Raw genomic sequence first — 24,156 nt, 5'->3', positions numbered from 1 at the left:
GAGTGATTCCTCACCCAAATCAAACAGGTTCTTAACCCTAACCATACACTGTTCCCTCAATCTAACTTTACAGAAGAGCAGGGACAGAGTTGGTCTTACAATACAGGAATGTGGGGGATCTTCCACCTGCTGAGAACCTCAAAGGTCCATGCAGAAGTGATCCCTGGAGAAGATGTAGGCAGCTATGAAGGACCTGAGAGAGCAGAAGTCATCTTCCATGGCAAACAACCTGGTCAGGATGAAGGGATGTGTCTGAATGAGCCTCTCTCTTCTTAATGTAGACAAGATGGACCAAAGCAGGCCTGTGTGGAGAGCTGTTCCTTGGTGCCTATGGTTGATATTCCATTCTAACTTGTGAAAGTGTCACAGGAAGGAGGGGCAGCCTCCATCTCATGGGAGCCTTGGAAGCAACTGTTAGGACACAGTGGTTGCCAAGGCAGTGACCTCATTCAGTTCCTGAAGGAAGTGACCTCACCTCACTTCCTTGGTGATGGAACTCTCTGAACTTGGGATCCAGGAAGCCAGGCACCCAGAGCCAGTCCCAGTCCCAGTCCCAGTGGGCTCACTTGTTTGGATTTGCCAAGGACAGAGTCAGTCTTTCTTGGTAGCTACTGATGTGAGGATGGCCAAATGCCAGGAAAGCTCTGCAGAGGGGCCTTTCCTGAGAAAGCAGGTAGTGGCTCACCGCTGGCTCCTGACAACTTCACAGAGTTGGCCAAGGAGGCCAGATGTGAGACAGGACAGGCCCTTTCGGGGGAACATAGTATGGCCCACCAGTCAGATGACACTCTGGGTAGTCACAGACCAACTTGGAAGGAGGTGCCTTTGTGGGTGTGGGTGTGAGTGTGTGGTTTTGCCTCATGTTCTGAGAATAGGTAGGAAAGGCGGTTTGTTTGGTTTGGAGTGGACTGTTTCTAGTAAGGCTTTTGACAAGGCGAGTGTTTCTATGTTTGTGTATCCCACTGTGTCCCTGGTTGTAGACATTAGAAAAGAGAATGCATCGATGGATGTGTCCTGTCTAGTAGAAAGCTTCCCAGCATTCATCCTGCCCAATTTATGAATGGACTGCGGCTTGCCTTATGGATGGGCAACACCTACTATCTTCCTGAGTTCCTGTTTTCTTCCTGAATTCTGGCCACTCTCCAGAATAGGCTCATGGTTTTGTGTCCAAGATATGTACCACCTCCAAGCTCGGTGACATGGCCATGTACTGGATAGTTGAAAGGAATGGTGAGCATCTCAGAAAACTCAGATATCAGTGTGACCAGTAAAGTCTCCCTGGAGAAACCCTGCTTTGGGCCTTTGTTCTGTTGCCCTGAATGTCAGGAAGGCCTTTGCCTCAGGGCACCCCTTTGTGAAGCCTGAAAAAAAAAAAAAAACAGTTTTCAAATGGAAATGAGTGGGCATCACCTGTGGCTCTTTGCTTAATTGCTTTGCAAAGGGATGTGTCTGAATCAGCCTCTTGGCCCTGTGTGAGGCTGTGGCTTAGACTGTCAGCACCTGATGGATCCAAAGAAAGATCCCATGTGTGCATCCGAAGCCAAAGTGGCACCAAAGCAGTCATTGTGGATGAAGTCTCTCCCCTTCCTCTGTAAGGTTCCTGACCTCCATCAAGTGAGAATAGGGATCCTTTGTGTCAAAGGAGTTCTTCAAAGCCCTGCAGAGGCTAGCCCATAGGTGCTTGGGTTTTCTCATGACTCCAGTTCACACAAAGAATCTATACCCGGCAGTCAGTAGGCCTCCAATTGGAGAAGTAGAGCAGTATTAACGGCAGGCCTATTTGATCACTCCAGGTCCACAGGAAGGGTGTCCAGTCCACCCTGACATTAGGCAAATGAGAGGCAAGGGAGCTTATTGTGGACACTGTCTTGGGCTGTGCCCCTCATGGAAACCTCCAGCCAGAGGTTAGGATGAGTGTCTATATGGAAGAAGATGAGGGCCATGTGGCAGTGTTTTGGTTTGAATTGTGGTCATTGGTGTGGCAGTGGGAAGAGATGACTGGGTCCACCTGGGCTTGAACTCTGGTGTGATTCCCCTTGGAGACTGAGTTCTGGAACTGACCTCAGAGAAGTATTGCCGTGAATTGTGTTGGGATTTTAGGAGGCCACGCATGAGAGTCGCCCTTGGAAACCGAGATCTAGGCCCAGGCTGGCTTTCCACAGAGCACTGGGAATCTCAGCCCGGATATCACATGATTTTATTCTTAAAGACCTGGCAGCCATAGTTGAGAGTCCAAACACACGTGGACCTCACATTGTAGACCTCAATGGGCCTGGCTTCATGTGACCTTTTGGCCACTCTTTGGGAAGCCTTGTTTGTGAGAGTTCTCCAGAGCTTTCATTGAAATGAGCTTCCTCACCATTTAATGGTTCCTGAAGGAATGGAAACCCACAGTGCCTCCAACTTCATCCTTTAAAAATGGCTAGCTAGATAAATACCGTGAAATTTTTGAAATTCCCATGACCAGGTGGCACTGGAGAACCTTTGGATGTCCTGTTGCTGATCATGAGTGTACCAGACAGTGCCTTGATTGACTGGGTTTCATGAAAATGGTGTAAAACAGAGATGCCAGTAAGTTGGGGCCTGCTGAGTAGAGGGCCTAGAGCAGTGCTGTGCAGGTGTGGGATAAAACATCTGTGGTGGGGCCATGTGGATCTGCCATTGGCTTCCAAATGGCTTGTGACTGACATGGTGCAGCGAGCAGACCCTTCTATGTACAGGCATCTTGTTACATGGAGAGGTTTCAGGGCAATGTTCAGAATCAGGTTGCTATGGTCAAGGGGGCAAGCTCTGTGGGATAGAAGCCTGGCTGGTGCATTCTCCTAGGTCCCTGAACCACCACACGTGACAGAACTCCCTCCAGCACTGTGTCCCAGTTGAACTCCTTGTATTTCCTGAGGCAAATTCCAAACTCCCAGTGCAGCAGCAAGAAACACCACGGAAAGTGGAGGATCACCAAATGGCTTCACAGTCCACACAGGGAGACACTTAGATCCCAGTGGCCACAGTTTACCTGCAAAGAGAGAATTCAGCACTTCTGCCTCATGTTCATTGGAAAATCAGAAACCATGTCCTCCAGGTCACATAGATGCAGACCAGGTTTGATGGTCTCACTGTAAAGGAAGCTAAAGCTCCTGACAACAACATATATTTCAAGTGCCCAACCTCAGAGGCAGTTTCTCACAAAGTCTTTAGGCCAGCAGAGCTCCATGTTTGTGGAGTGTTTACCCTGTCCCTTACTCATGGAAACTCCTCCACCACCTCCAAGGTGGTGAACTCCTGAGCATTTTCCATTCCACATACGTATTCACAGCTTTTCTAACTCTTCTCCTCAAATTGTGTCTTACTTACTGCGAAGGTAATGTCAAGGCATTGTTCTGGATGAGAGTGGGAAGATTTTTGTGTAGCCCATATTTGCCTACACATTGGATTCATTTTCCTATTTTCCATTCGAAATACTGAATCCCTGACACTAACCCATACCCTACTAGATTGTGACTATGAATAGTAATATGATGGAGAAAAGTAACTCAAACAGAATAGAAATACAGGCAGTTCAGAGGAGGCCTGGTGTATAGTTGGACTTGCCTTTTGCAGTATAAAGGGTAGGTGTTATAAATCTAGCCCAATTTAATAGAAATAGTTCTCCATGTGTTTTGAACGTTAACAAATATGTGAATTCCTGTCTCCCTTTCTCTGTAGCCTATTCAGCAACATGCATTTTTACATGCACATACAGAATCCTACCTCCTATCCCACGTACATTCGTGTGAGGTGGCTGACTTGGCAGATACAAATTGTGAGAAGAGATCACTCCTCCTAAACGCTGTTGGAACTGAAAATTCAACCTCCAGGTGAGCTTCCTACATGAACAACATGATACATAAATACATGTTCAGTAATATAAATATTTTTGGATCAGTGGATGATAAATATTTCATGATGAATTTCGATTGGCATATATATTTCTACTCTTTAATGTCTGTGTGTGTGTATATGTGTGTATACATATATATATATGTATATATATGTATATATATATATATACACATACATATATATATATATATATATATGTATACACACATACACACACTCTCCAGAATGTATGTGTCTTATTATACACTCCCTAAATTCATTCATGTTCATATATGTGGATTTATAATCAACTTTTCACAAGATTATTCTCAGAAATATTCATCCACCTGAAATACATATTTGTTTCCTAGTGCTGAAATCCTAATATTTCTACAGTAACTGACCCAGTTTAACATCAATGCAAGTAGATTCCTATGGGACATGATGTGTATCTTGACGTTCATTTTTATTCAACACTGGTACATTACTATTTCTTCAGTTGATGCACATCATAGGATATGTATTTCATCCTCAAGTTCACAAATTTCTAGGCATTTGGTTCCCTTTCAATCACTTCCTGCTTCAGAACACATGCATTCCTCCACGTTTCTTGACTGGTCTTTTCATGAGTCTTCTTTCCAAACACATTCTTTTCCATTTCCATAATCCCCTGTGAAGCAAGACTCACACCCCCTTCATGGTAAACCATAACCCTAATATCACCATTAGATGTATAACTGGTTGGAATGAATGGTTGTGTATCAATATTAGATTTCCTATATATTTTCAGATATCAACTCAATCCATTATTTAAATTGGAACCTGTTATAATATTGATTCACAGTATGGTCTATTCATGCATTATCTCTGTATTCATAGACCCAGGGTACACCTATTTGTACCCCCAAAGGCTAATTTATATGTCTTCAACATATTACTCCCAGAAATGGTGGAAGAAATACTCATGTCACCTGATCTCCACATACATTTTATCACAGTGATATTCTGGACACAAAATGCAGAGGTCACACTTATGATTGTACCAAAGCCTCATTGGAAAGTGAGCATGGATTACTAAAAACATCCTTGTCCAGGTTGCCTAATGCTCTCAAATGTCAATCCTATTGGTGACTACACATTTGTTTCTTCCTAAGATGATATATTCCACCTCAACCCTGTTGAAAATGTCTAATCCTCTCACTCACTTTATACTTTGCCTGATTTCCTCATGTCTCTATTGATGTCTGCTTTCCTACATATGATCCCCAGTTCATCATTGTGACTGACTCTTCACATGTGCTGACATTTACATTCACTCTCTAACCGACACCCTATTGCTAAAGAACTTTTGGTCCAAATTGTATACTCACTCTTCTTCCTAAACCTACCAACTATCTTCCTAATCCTACCTACTATCCCTTTTGGACTGGATGTTCTCTTCTACATTCAATCATCCAAGGTACAAGGTCCTATGCCATTGTATATCGATTTATCTGGGACATCTGTGCAGAAAGTCATGCAAAGCTAAGTATCCCAATCAAGGGCCCAATGCCCTTCTGGCCTTCAAATCTTTCTTACTTGGATTTCTGTTTTCATACATATATTTCACCTATATATTATTATAAATATCGCAGGTTCCCAATACCATTCTTCATCCAGCAGAGTGATTCCTCACCCAAATCAAACAGGTTCTTAACCCTAACCATACACTGTTCCCTCAATCTAACTTTACAGAAGAGCAGGGACAGAGTTGGTCTTACAATACAGGAATGTGGGGGATCTTCCACCTGCTGAGAACCTCAAAGGTCCATGCAGAAGTGATCCCTGGAGAAGATGTAGGCAGCTATGAAGGACCTGAGAGAGCAGAAGTCATCTTCCATGGCAAACAACCTGGTCAGGATGAAGGGATGTGTCTGAATGAGCCTCTCTCTTCTTAATGTAGACAAGATGGACCAAAGCAGGCCTGTGTGGAGAGCTGTTCCTTGGTGCCTATGGTTGATATTCCATTCTAACTTGTGAAAGTGTCACAGGAAGGAGGGGCAGCCTCCATCTCATGGGAGCCTTGGAAGCAACTGTTAGGACACAGTGGTTGCCAAGGCAGTGACCTCATTCAGTTCCTGAAGGAAGTGACCTCACCTCACTTCCTTGGTGATGGAACTCTCTGAACTTGGGATCCAGGAAGCCAGGCACCCAGAGCCAGTCCCAGTCCCAGTCCCAGTGGGCTCACTTGTTTGGATTTGCCAAGGACAGAGTCAGTCTTTCTTGGTAGCTACTGATGTGAGGATGGCCAAATGCCAGGAAAGCTCTGCAGAGGGGCCTTTCCTGAGAAAGCAGGTAGTGGCTCACCGCTGGCTCCTGACAACTTCACAGAGTTGGCCAAGGAGGCCAGATGTGAGACAGGACAGGCCCTTTCGGGGGAACATAGTATGGCCCACCAGTCAGATGACACTCTGGGTAGTCACAGACCAACTTGGAAGGAGGTGCCTTTGTGGGTGTGGGTGTGAGTGTGTGGTTTTGCCTCATGTTCTGAGAATAGGTAGGAAAGGCGGTTTGTTTGGTTTGGAGTGGACTGTTTCTAGTAAGGCTTTTGACAAGGCGAGTGTTTCTATGTTTGTGTATCCCACTGTGTCCCTGGTTGTAGACATTAGAAAAGAGAATGCATCGATGGATGTGTCCTGTCTAGTAGAAAGCTTCCCAGCATTCATCCTGCCCAATTTATGAATGGACTGCGGCTTGCCTTATGGATGGGCAACACCTACTATCTTCCTGAGTTCCTGTTTTCTTCCTGAATTCTGGCCACTCTCCAGAATAGGCTCATGGTTTTGTGTCCAAGATATGTACCACCTCCAAGCTCGGTGACATGGCCATGTACTGGATAGTTGAAAGGAATGGTGAGCATCTCAGAAAACTCAGATATCAGTGTGACCAGTAAAGTCTCCCTGGAGAAACCCTGCTTTGGGCCTTTGTTCTGTTGCCCTGAATGTCAGGAAGGCCTTTGCCTCAGGGCACCCCTTTGTGAAGCCTGAAAAAAAAAAAAAAACAGTTTTCAAATGGAAATGAGTGGGCATCACCTGTGGCTCTTTGCTTAATTGCTTTGCAAAGGGATGTGTCTGAATCAGCCTCTTGGCCCTGTGTGAGGCTGTGGCTTAGACTGTCAGCACCTGATGGATCCAAAGAAAGATCCCATGTGTGCATCCGAAGCCAAAGTGGCACCAAAGCAGTCATTGTGGATGAAGTCTCTCCCCTTCCTCTGTAAGGTTCCTGACCTCCATCAAGTGAGAATAGGGATCCTTTGTGTCAAAGGAGTTCTTCAAAGCCCTGCAGAGGCTAGCCCATAGGTGCTTGGGTTTTCTCATGACTCCAGTTCACACAAAGAATCTATACCCGGCAGTCAGTAGGCCTCCAATTGGAGAAGTAGAGCAGTATTAACGGCAGGCCTATTTGATCACTCCAGGTCCACAGGAAGGGTGTCCAGTCCACCCTGACATTAGGCAAATGAGAGGCAAGGGAGCTTATTGTGGACACTGTCTTGGGCTGTGCCCCTCATGGAAACCTCCAGCCAGAGGTTAGGATGAGTGTCTATATGGAAGAAGATGAGGGCCATGTGGCAGTGTTTTGGTTTGAATTGTGGTCATTGGTGTGGCAGTGGGAAGAGATGACTGGGTCCACCTGGGCTTGAACTCTGGTGTGATTCCCCTTGGAGACTGAGTTCTGGAACTGACCTCAGAGAAGTATTGCCGTGAATTGTGTTGGGATTTTAGGAGGCCACGCATGAGAGTCGCCCTTGGAAACCGAGATCTAGGCCCAGGCTGGCTTTCCACAGAGCACTGGGAATCTCAGCCCGGATATCACATGATTTTATTCTTAAAGACCTGGCAGCCATAGTTGAGAGTCCAAACACACGTGGACCTCACATTGTAGACCTCAATGGGCCTGGCTTCATGTGACCTTTTGGCCACTCTTTGGGAAGCCTTGTTTGTGAGAGTTCTCCAGAGCTTTCATTGAAATGAGCTTCCTCACCATTTAATGGTTCCTGAAGGAATGGAAACCCACAGTGCCTCCAACTTCATCCTTTAAAAATGGCTAGCTAGATAAATACCGTGAAATTTTTGAAATTCCCATGACCAGGTGGCACTGGAGAACCTTTGGATGTCCTGTTGCTGATCATGAGTGTACCAGACAGTGCCTTGATTGACTGGGTTTCATGAAAATGGTGTAAAACAGAGATGCCAGTAAGTTGGGGCCTGCTGAGTAGAGGGCCTAGAGCAGTGCTGTGCAGGTGTGGGATAAAACATCTGTGGTGGGGCCATGTGGATCTGCCATTGGCTTCCAAATGGCTTGTGACTGACATGGTGCAGCGAGCAGACCCTTCTATGTACAGGCATCTTGTTACATGGAGAGGTTTCAGGGCAATGTTCAGAATCAGGTTGCTATGGTCAAGGGGGCAAGCTCTGTGGGATAGAAGCCTGGCTGGTGCATTCTCCTAGGTCCCTGAACCACCACACGTGACAGAACTCCCTCCAGCACTGTGTCCCAGTTGAACTCCTTGTATTTCCTGAGGCAAATTCCAAACTCCCAGTGCAGCAGCAAGAAACACCACGGAAAGTGGAGGATCACCAAATGGCTTCACAGTCCACACAGGGAGACACTTAGATCCCAGTGGCCACAGTTTACCTGCAAAGAGAGAATTCAGCACTTCTGCCTCATGTTCATTGGAAAATCAGAAACCATGTCCTCCAGGTCACATAGATGCAGACCAGGTTTGATGGTCTCACTGTAAAGGAAGCTAAAGCTCCTGACAACAACATATATTTCAAGTGCCCAACCTCAGAGGCAGTTTCTCACAAAGTCTTTAGGCCAGCAGAGCTCCATGTTTGTGGAGTGTTTACCCTGTCCCTTACTCATGGAAACTCCTCCACCACCTCCAAGGTGGTGAACTCCTGAGCATTTTCCATTCCACATACGTATTCACAGCTTTTCTAACTCTTCTCCTCAAATTGTGTCTTACTTACTGCGAAGGTAATGTCAAGGCATTGTTCTGGATGAGAGTGGGAAGATTTTTGTGTAGCCCATATTTGCCTACACATTGGATTCATTTTCCTATTTTCCATTCGAAATACTGAATCCCTGACACTAACCCATACCCTACTAGATTGTGACTATGAATAGTAATATGATGGAGAAAAGTAACTCAAACAGAATAGAAATACAGGCAGTTCAGAGGAGGCCTGGTGTATAGTTGGACTTGCCTTTTGCAGTATAAAGGGTAGGTGTTATAAATCTAGCCCAATTTAATAGAAATAGTTCTCCATGTGTTTTGAACGTTAACAAATATGTGAATTCCTGTCTCCCTTTCTCTGTAGCCTATTCAGCAACATGCATTTTTACATGCACATACAGAATCCTACCTCCTATCCCACGTACATTCGTGTGAGGTGGCTGACTTGGCAGATACAAATTGTGAGAAGAGATCACTCCTCCTAAACGCTGTTGGAACTGAAAATTCAACCTCCAGGTGAGCTTCCTACATGAACAACATGATACATAAATACATGTTCAGTAATATAAATATTTTTGGATCAGTGGATGATAAATATTTCATGATGAATTTCGATTGGCATATATATTTCTACTCTTTAATGTCTGTGTGTGTGTATATGTGTGTATACATATATATATATGTATATATATGTATATATATATATATACACATACATATATATATATATATATATGTATACACACATACACACACTCTCCAGAATGTATGTGTCTTATTATACACTCCCTAAATTCATTCATGTTCATATATGTGGATTTATAATCAACTTTTCACAAGATTATTCTCAGAAATATTCATCCACCTGAAATACATATTTGTTTCCTAGTGCTGAAATCCTAATATTTCTACAGTAACTGACCCAGTTTAACATCAATGCAAGTAGATTCCTATGGGACATGATGTGTATCTTGACGTTCATTTTTATTCAACACTGGTACATTACTATTTCTTCAGTTGATGCACATCATAGGATATGTATTTCATCCTCAAGTTCACAAATTTCTAGGCATTTGGTTCCCTTTCAATCACTTCCTGCTTCAGAACACATGCATTCCTCCACGTTTCTTGACTGGTCTTTTCATGAGTCTTCTTTCCAAACACATTCTTTTCCATTTCCATAATCCCCTGTGAAGCAAGACTCACACCCCCTTCATGGTAAACCATAACCCTAATATCACCATTAGATGTATAACTGGTTGGAATGAATGGTTGTGTATCAATATTAGATTTCCTATATATTTTCAGATATCAACTCAATCCATTATTTAAATTGGAACCTGTTATAATATTGATTCACAGTATGGTCTATTCATGCATTATCTCTGTATTCATAGACCCAGGGTACACCTATTTGTACCCCCAAAGGCTAATTTATATGTCTTCAACATATTACTCCCAGAAATGGTGGAAGAAATACTCATGTCACCTGATCTCCACATACATTTTATCACAGTGATATTCTGGACACAAAATGCAGAGGTCACACTTATGATTGTACCAAAGCCTCATTGGAAAGTGAGCATGGATTACTAAAAACATCCTTGTCCAGGTTGCCTAATGCTCTCAAATGTCAATCCTATTGGTGACTACACATTTGTTTCTTCCTAAGATGATATATTCCACCTCAACCCTGTTGAAAATGTCTAATCCTCTCACTCACTTTATACTTTGCCTGATTTCCTCATGTCTCTATTGATGTCTGCTTTCCTACATATGATCCCCAGTTCATCATTGTGACTGACTCTTCACATGTGCTGACATTTACATTCACTCTCTAACCGACACCCTATTGCTAAAGAACTTTTGGTCCAAATTGTATACTCACTCTTCTTCCTAAACCTACCAACTATCTTCCTAATCCTACCTACTATCCCTTTTGGACTGGATGTTCTCTTCTACATTCAATCATCCAAGGTACAAGGTCCTATGCCATTGTATATCGATTTATCTGGGACATCTGTGCAGAAAGTCATGCAAAGCTAAGTATCCCAATCAAGGGCCCAATGCCCTTCTGGCCTTCAAATCTTTCTTACTTGGATTTCTGTTTTCATACATATATTTCACCTATATATTATTATAAATATCGCAGGTTCCCAATACCATTCTTCATCCAGCAGAGTGATTCCTCACCCAAATCAAACAGGTTCTTAACCCTAACCATACACTGTTCCCTCAATCTAACTTTACAGAAGAGCAGGGACAGAGTTGGTCTTACAATACAGGAATGTGGGGGATCTTCCACCTGCTGAGAACCTCAAAGGTCCATGCAGAAGTGATCCCTGGAGAAGATGTAGGCAGCTATGAAGGACCTGAGAGAGCAGAAGTCATCTTCCATGGCAAACAACCTGGTCAGGATGAAGGGATGTGTCTGAATGAGCCTCTCTCTTCTTAATGTAGACAAGATGGACCAAAGCAGGCCTGTGTGGAGAGCTGTTCCTTGGTGCCTATGGTTGATATTCCATTCTAACTTGTGAAAGTGTCACAGGAAGGAGGGGCAGCCTCCATCTCATGGGAGCCTTGGAAGCAACTGTTAGGACACAGTGGTTGCCAAGGCAGTGACCTCATTCAGTTCCTGAAGGAAGTGACCTCACCTCACTTCCTTGGTGATGGAACTCTCTGAACTTGGGATCCAGGAAGCCAGGCACCCAGAGCCAGTCCCAGTCCCAGTCCCAGTGGGCTCACTTGTTTGGATTTGCCAAGGACAGAGTCAGTCTTTCTTGGTAGCTACTGATGTGAGGATGGCCAAATGCCAGGAAAGCTCTGCAGAGGGGCCTTTCCTGAGAAAGCAGGTAGTGGCTCACCGCTGGCTCCTGACAACTTCACAGAGTTGGCCAAGGAGGCCAGATGTGAGACAGGACAGGCCCTTTCGGGGGAACATAGTATGGCCCACCAGTCAGATGACACTCTGGGTAGTCACAGACCAACTTGGAAGGAGGTGCCTTTGTGGGTGTGGGTGTGAGTGTGTGGTTTTGCCTCATGTTCTGAGAATAGGTAGGAAAGGCGGTTTGTTTGGTTTGGAGTGGACTGTTTCTAGTAAGGCTTTTGACAAGGCGAGTGTTTCTATGTTTGTGTATCCCACTGTGTCCCTGGTTGTAGACATTAGAAAAGAGAATGCATCAATGGATGTGTCCTGTCTAGTAGAAAGCTTCCCAGCATTCATCCTGCCCAATTTATGAATGGACTGCGGCTTGCCTTATGGATGGGCAACACCTACTATCTTCCTAAGTTCCTGTTTTCTTCCTGAATTCTGGCCACTCTCCAGAATAGGCTCATGGTTTTGTGTCCAAGATATGTACCACCTCCAAGCTCGGTGACATGGCCATGTACTGGATAGTTGAAAGGAATGGTGAGCATCTCAGAAAACTCAGATATCAGTGTGACCAGTAAAGTCTCCCTGGAGAAACCCTGCTTTGGGCCTTTGTTCTGTTGCCCTGAATGTCAGGAAGGCCTTTGCCTCAGGGCACCCCTTTGTGAAGCCTGAAAAAAAAAAAAAAACAGTTTTCAAATGGAAATGAGTGGGCATCACCTGTGGCTCTTTGCTTAATTGCTTTGCAAAGGGATGTGTCTGAATCAGCCTCTTGGCCCTGTGTGAGGCTGTGGCTTAGACTGTCAGCACCTGATGGATCCAAAGAAAGATCCCATGTGTGCATCCGAAGCCAAAGTGGCACCAAAGCAGTCATTGTGGATGAAGTCTCTCCCCTTCCTCTGTAAGGTTCCTGACCTCCATCAAGTGAGAATAGGGATCCTTTGTGTCAAAGGAGTTCTTCAAAGCCCTGCAGAGGCTAGCCCATAGGTGCTTGGGTTTTCTCATGACTCCAGTTCACACAAAGAATCTATACCCGGCAGTCAGTAGGCCTCCAATTGGAGAAGTAGAGCAGTATTAACGGCAGGCCTATTTGATCACTCCAGGTCCACAGGAAGGGTGTCCAGTCCACCCTGACATTAGGCAAATGAGAGGCAAGGGAGCTTATTGTGGACACTGTCTTGGGCTGTGCCCCTCATGGAAACCTCCAGCCAGAGGTTAGGATGAGTGTCTATATGGAAGAAGATGAGGGCCATGTGGCAGTATTTTGGTTTGAATTGTGGTCATTGGTGTGGCAGTGGGAAGAGATGACTGGGTCCACCTGGGCTTGAACTCTGGTGTGATTCCCCTTGGAGACTGAGTTCTGGAACTGACCTCAGAGAAGTATTGCCGTGAATTGTGTTGGGATTTTAGGAGGCCACGCATGAGAGTCGCCCTTGGAAACCGAGATCTAGGCCCAGGCTGGCTTTCCACAGAGCACTGGGAATCTCAGCCCGGATATCACATGATTTTATTCTTAAAGACCTGGCAGCCATAGTTGAGAGTCCAAACACACGTGGACCTCACATTGTAGACCTCAATGGGCCTGGCTTCATGTGACCTTTTGGCCACTCTTTGGGAAGCCTTGTTTGTGAGAGTTCTCCAGAGCTTTCATTGAAATGAGATTCCTCACCATTTAATGGTTCCTGAAGGAATGGAAACCCACAGTGCCTCCAACTTCATCCTTTAAAAATGGCTAGCTAGATAAATACCGTGAAATTTTTGAAATTCCCATGACCAGGTGGCACTGGAGAACCTTTGGATGTCCTGTTGCTGATCATGAGTGTACCAGACAGTGCCTTGATTGACTGGGTTTCATGAAAATGGTGTAAAACAGAGATGCCAGTAAGTTGGGGCCTGCTGAGTAGAGGGCCTAGAGCAGTGCTGTGCAGGTGTGGGATAAAACATCTGTGGTGGGGCCATGTGGATCTGCCATTGGCTTCCAAATGGCTTGTGACTGACATGGTGCAGCGAGCAGACCCTTCTATGTACAGGCATCTTGTTACATGGAGAGGTTTCAGGGCAATGTTCAGAATCAGGTTGCTATGGTCAAGGGGGCAAGCTCTGTGGGATAGAAGCCTGGCTGGTGCATTCTCCTAGGTCCCTGACCCACCACACGTGACAGAACTCCCTCCAGCACTGTGTCCCAGTTGAACTCCTTGTATTTCCTGAGGCAAATTCCAAACTCCCAGTGCAGCAGCAAGAAACACCACGGAAAGTGGAGGATCACCAAATGGCTTCACAGTCCACACAGGGAGACACTTAGATCCCAGTGGCCACAGTTTACCTGCAAAGAGAGAATTCAGCACTTCTGCCTCATGTTCATTGGAAAATCAGAAACCATGTCCTCCAGGTCACATAGATGCAGACCAGGTTTGATGGTCTCACTACAAAGGAAGCTAAAGCTCCTGACAACAACATATATTTCAAGTGCCCAACCTCAGAGGCAGTTTCTCACAAAGTCTTTAGGCCAGCAGAGCTCCATGTTTGTGGAGTGTTTACCCTGTCCCTTACTCATGGAAACTCCTCCACCACCTCCAAGGTGGTGAACTCCTGAGCATTTTCCATTCCACATACGTATTCACAGCTTTTCTAACTCTTCTCCTCAAATTGTGTCTTACTTACTGCGAAGGTAATGTCAAGGCATTGTTCTGGATGAGAGTGGGAAGATTTTTGTGTAGCCCATATTTGCCTACACATTGGATTCATTTTCCTATTTTCCATTCGAAATACTGAATCCCTGACACTAACCCATACCCTACTAGATTGTGACTATGAATAGTAATATGATGGAGAAAAGTAACTCAAACAGAATAGAAATACAGGCAGTTCAGAGGAGGCCTGGTGTATAGTTGGACTTGCCTTTTGCAGTATAAAGGGTAGGTGTTATAAATCTAGCCCAATTTAATAGAAATAGTTCTCCATGTGTTTTGAACGTTAACAAATATGTGAATTCCTGTCTCCCTTTCTCTGTAGCCTATTCAGCAACATGCATTTTTACATGCACATACAGAATCCTACCTCCTATCCCACGTACATTCGTGTGAGGTGGCTGACTTGGCAGATACAAATTGTGAGAAGAGATCACTCCTCCTAAACGCTGTTGGAACTGAAAATTCAACCTCCAGGTGAGCTTCCTACATGAACAACATGATACATAAATACATGTTCAGTAATATAAATATTTTTGGATCTGTGGATGATAAATATTTCATGATGAATTTCGATTGGCATATATATTTCTACTCTTTAATGTCTGTGTGTGTGTGTATATGTGTGTATACATATATATATGTATATATATATATATATACACATACATATATATATATATATATATGTATACACACATACACACACTCTCCAGATTTTTCAAAATCTGAAATGTATGTGTCTTATTATACACTCCCTAAATTCATTCATGTTCATATATGTGGATTTATAATCAACTTTTCACAAGATTATTCTCAGAAATATTCATCCACCTGAAATACATATTTGTTTCCTAGTGCTGAAATCCTAATATTTCTACAGTAACTGACCCAGTTTAACATCAATGCAAGTAGATTCCTATGGGACATGATGTGTATCTTGACGTTCATTTTTATTCAACACTGGTACATTACTATTTCTTCAGTTGATGCACATCATAGGATATGTATTTCATCCTCAAGTTCACAAATTTCTAGGCATTTGGTTCCCTTTCAATCACTTCCTGCTTCAGAACACATGCATTCCTCCACGTTTCTTGACTGGTCTTTTCATGAGTCTTCTTTCCAAACACATTCTTTTCCATTTCCATAATCCCCTGTGAAGCAAGACTCACACCCCCTTCATGGTAAACCATAACCCTAATATCACCATTAGATGTATAACTGGTTGGAATGAATGGTTGTGTATCAATATTAGATTTCCTATATATTTTCAGATATCAACTCAATCCATTATTTAAATTGGAACCTGTTATAATATTGATTCACAGTATGGTCTATTCATGCATTATCTCTGTATTCATAGACCCAGGGTACACCTATTTGTACCCCCAAAGGCTAATTTATATGTCTTCAACATATTACTCCCAGAAATGGTGGAAGAAATACTCATGTCACCTGATCTCCACATACATTTTATCACAGTGATATTCTGGACACAAAATGCAGAGGTCACACTTATGATTGTACCAAAGCCTCATTGGAAAGTGAGCATGGATTACTAAAAACATCCTTGTCCAGGTTGCCTAATGCTCTCAAATGTCAATCCTATTGGTGACTACACATTTGTTTCTTCCTAAGATGATATATTCCACCTCAACCCTGTTTAAAATGTCTAATCCTCTCACTCACTTTATACTTTGCCTGATTTCCTCATGTCTCTATTGATGTCTGCTTTCCTACATATGATCCCCAGTTCATCATTGTGACTGACTCTTCACATGTGCTGACATTTACATTCACTCTCTAACCGACACCCTATTGCTAAAGAACTTTTGGTCCAAATTGTATACTCACTCTTCTTCCTAAACCTACCAACTATCTTCCTAATCCTACCTACTATCCCTTTTGGACTGGATGTTCTCTTCTACATTCAATCATCCAAGGTACAAGGTCCTATGCCATTGTATATCGATTTATCTGGGACATCTGTGCAGAAAGTCATGCAAAGCTAAGTATCCCAATCAAGGGCCCAATGCCCTTCTGGCCTTCAAATCTTTCTTACTTGGATTTCTGTTTTCATACATATATTTCACCTATATATTATTATAAATATCGCAGGTTCCCAATACCATTCTTCATCCAGCAGAGTGATTCCTCACCCAAATCAAACAGGTTCTTAACCCTAACCATACACTGTTCCCTCAATCTAACTTTACAGAAGAGCAGGGACAGAGTTGGTCTTACAATACAGGAATGTGGGGGATCTTCCACCTGCTGAGAACCTCAAAGGTCCATGCAGAAGTGATCCCTGGAGAAGATGTAGGCAGCTATGAAGGACCTGAGAGAGCAGAAGTCATCTTCCATGGCAAACAACCTGGTCAGGATGAAGGGATGTGTCTGAATGAGCCTCTCTCTTCTTAATGTAGACAAGATGGACCAAAGCAGGCCTGTGTGGAGAGCTGTTCCTTGGTGCCTATGGTTGATATTCCATTCTAACTTGTGAAAGTGTCACAGGAAGGAGGGGCAGCCTCCATCTCATGGGAGCCTTGGAAGCAACTGTTAGGACACAGTGGTTGCCAAGGCAGTGACCTCATTCAGTTCCTGAAGGAAGTGACCTCACCTCACTTCCTTGGTGATGGAACTCTCTGAACTTGGGATCCAGGAAGCCAGGCACCCAGAGCCAGTCCCAGTCCCAGTCCCAGTGGGCTCACTTGTTTGGATTTGCCAAGGACAGAGTCAGTCTTTCTTGGTAGCTACTGATGTGAGGATGGCCAAATGCCAGGAAAGCTCTGCAGAGGGGCCTTTCCTGAGAAAGCAGGTAGTGGCTCACCGCTGGCTCCTGACAACTTCACAGAGTTGGCCAAGGAGGCCAGATGTGAGACAGGACAGGCCCTTTCGGGGGAACATAGTATGGCCCACCAGTCAGATGTCACAGACCAACTTGGAAGGAGGTGCCTTTGTGGGTGTGGGTGTGAGTGTGTGGTTTTGCCTCATGTTCTGAGAATAGGTAGGAAAGGCGGTTTGTTTGGTTTGGAGTGGACTGTTTCTAGTAAGGCTTTTGACAAGGCGAGTGTTTCTATGTTTGTGTATCCCACTGTGTCCCTGGTTGTAGACATTAGAAAAGAGAATGCATCAATGGATGTGTCCTGTCTAGTAGAAAGCTTCCCAGCATTCATCCTGCCCAATTTATGAATGGACTGCGGCTTGCCTTATGGATGGGCAACACCTACTATCTTCCTGAGTTCCTGTTTTCTTCCTGAATTCTGGCCACTCTCCAGAATAGGCTCATGGTTTTGTGTCCAAGATATGTACCACCTCCAAGCTCGGTGACATGGCCATGTACTGGATAGTTGAAAGGAATGGTGAGCATCTCAGAAAACTCAGATATCAGTGTGACCAGTAAAGTCTCCCTGGAGAAACCCTGCTTTGGGCCTTTGTTCTGTTGCCCTGAATGTCAGGAAGGCCTTTGCCTCAGGGCACCCCTTTGTGAAGCCTGAAAAAAAAAAAACAGTTTTCAAATGGAAATGAGTGGGCATCACCTGTGGCTCTTTGCTTAATTGCTTTGCAAAGGGATGTGTCTGAATCAGCCTCTTGGCCCTGTGTGAGGCTGTGGCTTAGACTGTCAGCACCTGATGGATCCAAAGAAAGATCCCATGTGTGCATCCGAAGCCAAAGTGGCACCAAAGCAGTCATTGTGGATGAAGTCTCTCCCCTTCCTCTGTAAGGTTCCTGACCTCCATCAAGTGAGAATAGGGATCCTTTGTGTCAAAGGAGTTCTTCAAAGCCCTGCAGAGGCTAGCCCATAGGTGCTTGGGTTTTCTCATGACTCCAGTTCACACAAAGAATCTATACCCGGCAGTCAGTAGGCCTCCAATTGGAGAAGTAGAGCAGTATTAACGGCAGGCCTATTTGATCACTCCAGGTCCACAGGAAGGGTGTCCAGTCCACCCTGACATTAGGCAAATGAGAGGCAAGGGAGCTTATTGTGGACACTGTCTTGGGCTGTGCCCCTCATGGAAACCTCCAGCCAGAGGTTAGGATGAGTGTCTATATGGAAGAAGATGAGGGCCATGTGGCAGTGTTTTGGTTTGAATTGTGGTCATTGGTGTGGCAGTGGGAAGAGATGACTGGGTCCACCTGGGCTTGAACTCTGGTGTGATTCCCCTTGGAGACTGAGTTCTGGAACTGACCTCAGAGAAGTATTGCCGTGAATTGTGTTGGGATTTTAGGAGGCCACGCATGAGAGTCGCCCTTGGAAACCGAGATCTAGGCCCAGGCTGGCTTTCCACAGAGCACTGGGAATCTCAGCCCGGATATCACATGGTTTTATTCTTAAAGACCTGGCAGCCATAGTTGAGAGTCCAAACACACGTGGACCTCACATTGTAGACCTCAATGGGCCTGGCTTCATGTGACCTTTTGGCCACTCTTTGGGAAGCCTTGTTTGTGAGAGTTCTCCAGAGCTTTCATTGAAATGAGCTTCCTCACCATTTAATGGTTCCTGAAGGAATGGAAACCCACAGTGCCTCCAACTTCATCCTTTAAAAATGGCTAGCTAGATAAATACCGTGAAATTTTTGAAATTCCCATGACCAGGTGGCACTGGAGAACCTTTGGATGTCCTGTTGCTGATCATGAGTGTACCAGACAGTGCCTTGATTGACTGGGTTTCATGAAAATGGTGTAAAACAGAGATGCCAGTAAGTTGGGGCCTGCTGAGTAGAGGGCCTAGAGCAGTGCTGTGCAGGTGTGGGATAAAACATCTGTGGTGGGGCCATGTGGATCTGCCATTGGCTTCCGAATGGCTTGTGACTGACATGGTGCAGCGAGCAGACCCTTCTATGTACAGGCATCTTGTTACATGGAGAGGTTTCAGGGCAATGTTCAGAATCAGGTTGCTATGGTCAAGGGGGCAAGCTCTGTGGGATAGAAGCCTGGCTGGTGCATTCTCCTAGGTCCCTGACCCACCACACGTGACAGAACTCCCTCCAGCACTGTGTCCCAGTTGAACTCCTTGTATTTCCTGAGGCAAATTCCAAACTCCCAGTGCAGCAGCAAGAAACACCACGGAAAGTGGAGGATCACCAAATGGCTTCACAGTCCACACAGGGAGACACTTAGATCCCAGTGGCCACAGTTTACCTGCAAAGAGAGAATTCAGCACTTCTGCCTCATGTTCATTGGAAAATCAGAAACCATGTCCTCCAGGTCACATAGATGCAGACCAGGTTTGATGGTCTCACTACAAAGGAAGCTAAAGCTCCTGACAACAACATATATTTCAAGTGCCCAACCTCAGAGGCAGTTTCTCACAAAGTCTTTAGGCCAGCAGAGCTCCATGTTTGTGGAGTGTTTACCCTGTCCCTTACTCATGGAAACTCCTCCACCACCTCCAAGGTGGTGAACTCCTGAGCATTTTCCATTCCACATACGTATTCACAGCTTTTCTAACTCTTCTCCTCAAATTGTGTCTTACTTACTGCGAAGGTAATGTCAAGGCATTGTTCTGGATGAGAGTGGGAAGATTTTTGTGTAGCCCATATTTGCCTACACATTGGATTCATTTTCCTATTTTCCATTCGAAATACTGAATCCCTGACACTAACCCATACCCTACTAGATTGTGACTATGAATAGTAATATGATGGAGAAAAGTAACTCAAACAGAATAGAAATACAGGCAGTTCAGAGGAGGCCTGGTGTATAGTTGGACTTCCCTTTTGCAGTATAAAGGGTAGGTGTTATAAATCTAGCCCAATTTAATAGAAATAGTTCTCCATGTGTTTTGAACGTTAACAAATATGTGAATTCCTGTCTCCCTTTCTCTGTAGCCTATTCAGCAACATGCATTTTTACATGCACATACAGAATCCTACCTCCTATCCCACGTACATTCGTGTGAGGTGGCTGACTTGGCAGATACAAATTGTGAGAAGAGATCACTCCTCCTAAACGCTGTTGGAACTGAAAATTCAACCTCCAGGTGAGCTTCCTACATGAACAACATGATACATAAATACATGTTCAGTAATATAAATATTTTTGGATCTGTGGATGATAAATATTTCATGATGAATTTCGATTGGCATATATATTTCTACTCTTTAATGTCTGTGTGTGTGTATATGTGTGTATACATATATATATGTATATATATATATATACACATACATATATATATATATATATATGTATACACACATACACACACTCTCCAGATTTTTCAAAATCTGAAATGTATGTGTCTTATTATACACTCCCTAAATTCATTCATGTTCATATATGTGGATTTATAATCAACTTTTCACAAGATTATTCTCAGAAATATTCATCCACCTGAAATACATATTTGTTTCCTAGTGCTGAAATCCTAATATTTCTACAGTAACTGACCCAGTTTAACATCAATGCAAGTAGATTCCTATGGGACATGATGTGTATCTTGACGTTCATTTTTATTCAACACTGGTACATTACTATTTCTTCAGTTGATGCACATCATAGGATATGTATTTCATCCTCAAGTTCACAAATTTCTAGGCATTTGGTTCCCTTTCAATCACTTCCTGCTTCAGAACACATGCATTCCTCCACGTTTCTTGACTGGTCTTTTCATGAGTCTTCTTTCCAAACACATTCTTTTCCATTTCCATAATCCCCTGTGAAGCAAGACTCACACCCCCTTCATGGTAAACCATAACCCTAATATCACCATTAGATGTATAACTGGTTGGAATGAATGGTTGTGTATCAATATTAGATTTCCTATATATTTTCAGATATCAACTCAATCCATTATTTAAATTGGAACCTGTTATAATATTGATTCACAGTATGGTCTATTCATGCATTATCTCTGTATTCATAGACCCAGGGTACACCTATTTGTACCCCCAAAGGCTAATTTATATGTCTTCAACATATTACTCCCAGAAATGGTGGAAGAAATACTCATGTCACCTGATCTCCACATACATTTTATCACAGTGATATTCTGGACACAAAATGCAGAGGTCACACTTATGATTGTACCAAAGCCTCATTGGAAAGTGAGCATGGATTACTAAAAACATCCTTGTCCAGGTTGCCTAATGCTCTCAAATGTCAATCCTATTGGTGACTACACATTTGTTTCTTCCTAAGATGATATATTCCACCTCAACCCTGTTTAAAATGTCTAATCCTCTCACTCACTTTATACTTTGCCTGATTTCCTCATGTCTCTATTGATGTCTGCTTTCCTACATATGATCCCCAGTTCATCATTGTGACTGACTCTTCACATGTGCTGACATTTACATTCACTCTCTAACCGACACCCTATTGCTAAAGAACTTTTGGTCCAAATTGTATATTCACTCTTCTTCCTAAACCTACCAACTATCTTCCTAATCCTACCTACTATCCCTTTTGGACTGGATGTTCTCTTCTACATTCAATCATCCAAGGTACAAGGTCCTATGCCATTGTATATCGATTTATCTGAGACATCTGTGCAGAAAGTCATGCAAAGCTAAGTATCCCAATCAAGGGCCCAATGCCCTTCTGGCCTTCAAATCTTTCTTACTTGGATTTCTGTTTTCATACATATATTTCACCTATATATTATTATAAATATCGCAGGTTCCCAATACCATTCTTCATCCAGCAGAGTGATTCCTCACCCAAATCAAACAGGTTCTTAATCCTAACCATACACTGTTCCCTCAATCTAACTTTACAGAAGAGCAGGGACAGAGTTGGTCTTACAATACAGGAATGTGGGGGATCTTCCACCTGCTGAGAACCTCAAAGGTCCATGCAGAAGTGATCCCTGGAGAAGATGTAGGCAGCTATGAGGGACCTGAGAGAGCAGAAGTCATCTTCCATGGCAAACAACCTGGTCAGGATGAAGGGATGTGTCTGAATGAGCCTCTCTCTTCTTAATGTAGACAAGATGGACCAAAGCAGGCCTGTGTGGAGAGCTGTTCCTTGGTGCCTATGGTTGATATTCCATTCTAACTTGTGAAAGTGTCACAGGAAGGAGGGGCAGCCTCCATCTCATGGGAGCCTTGGAAGCAACTGTTAGGACACAGTGGTTGCCAAGGCAGTGACCTCATTCAGTTCCTGAAGGAAGTGACCTCACCTCACTTCCTTGGTGATGGAACTCTCTGAACTTGGGATCCAGGAAGCCAGGCACCCAGAGCCAGTCCCAGTCCCAGTCCCAGTGGGCTCACTTGTTTGGATTTGCCAAGGACAGAGTCAGTCTTTCTTGGTAGCTACTGATGTGAGGATGGCCAAATGCCAGGAAAGCTCTGCAGAGGGGCCTTTCCTGAGAAAGCAGGTAGTGGCTCACCGCTGGCTCCTGACAACTTCACAGAGTTGGCCAAGGAGGCCAGATGTGAGACAGGACAGGCCCTTTCGGGGGAACATAGTATGGCCCACCAGTCAGATGACACTCTGGGTAGTCACAGACCAACTTGGAAGGAGGTGCCTTTGTGGGTGTGGGTGTGAGTGTGTGGTTTTGCCTCATGTTCTGAGAATAGGTAGGAAAGGCGGTTTGTTTGGTTTGGAGTGGACTGTTTCTAGTAAGGCTTTTGACAAGGCGAGTGTTTCTATGTTTGTGTATCCCACTGTGTCCCTGGTTGTAGACATTAGAAAAGAGAATGCATCGATGGATGTGTCCTGTCTAGTAGAAAGCTTCCCAGCATTCATCCTGCCCAATTTATGAATGGACTGCGGCTTGCCTTATGGATGGGCAACACCTACTATCTTCCTGAGTTCCTGTTTTCTTCCTGAATTCTGGCCACTCTCCAGAATAGGCTCATGGTTTTGTGTCCAAGATATGTACCACCTCCAAGCTCGGTGACATGGCCATGTACTGGATAGTTGAAAGGAATGGTGAGCATCTCAGAAAACTCAGATATCAGTGTGACCAGTAAAGTCTCCCTGGAGAAACCCTGCTTTGGGCCTTTGTTCTGTTGCCCTGAATGTCAGGAAGGCCTTTGCCTCAGGGCACCCCTTTGTGAAGCCTGAAAAAAAAAAAAAAAACAGTTTTCAAATGGAAATGAGTGGGCATCACCTGTGGCTCTTTGCTTAATTGCTTTGCAAAGGGATGTGTCTGAATCAGCCTCTTGGCCCTGTGTGAGGCTGTGGCTTAGACTGTCAGCACCTGATGGATCCAAAGAAAGATCCCATGTGTGCATCCGAAGCCAAAGTGGCACCAAAGCAGTCATTGTGGATGAAGTCTCTCCCCTTCCTCTGTAAGGTTCCTGACCTCCATCAAGTGAGAATAGGGATCCTTTGTGTCAAAGGAGTTCTTCAAAGCCCTGCAGAGGCTAGCCCATAGGTGCTTGGGTTTTCTCATGACTCCAGTTCACACAAAGAATCTATACCCGGCAGTCAGTAGGCCTCCAATTGGAGAAGTAGAGCAGTATTAACGGCAGGCCTATTTGATCACTCCAGGTCCACAGGAAGGGTGTCCAGTCCACCCTGACATTAGGCAAATGAGAGGCAAGGGAGCTTATTGTGGACACTGTCTTGGGCTGTGCCCCTCATGGAAACCTCCAGCCAGAGGTTAGGATGAGTGTCTATATGGAAGAAGATGAGGGCCATGTGGCAGTGTTTTGGTTTGAATTGTGGTCATTGGTGTGGCAGTGGGAAGAGATGACTGGGTCCACCTGGGCTTGAACTCTGGTGTGATTCCCCTTGGAGACTGAGTTCTGGAACTGACCTCAGAGAAGTATTGCCGTGAATTGTGT

Source organism: Spermophilus citellus, assembly GCF_964194105.1.
Source record: "Spermophilus citellus genome assembly, chromosome: 2".
In the NCBI taxonomy this organism is placed as follows: domain Eukaryota; kingdom Metazoa; phylum Chordata; class Mammalia; order Rodentia; family Sciuridae; genus Spermophilus; species Spermophilus citellus.
The sequence above is the reverse complement of the archived record's forward strand: the minus strand, read 5'-3'. Positions refer to the sequence as shown.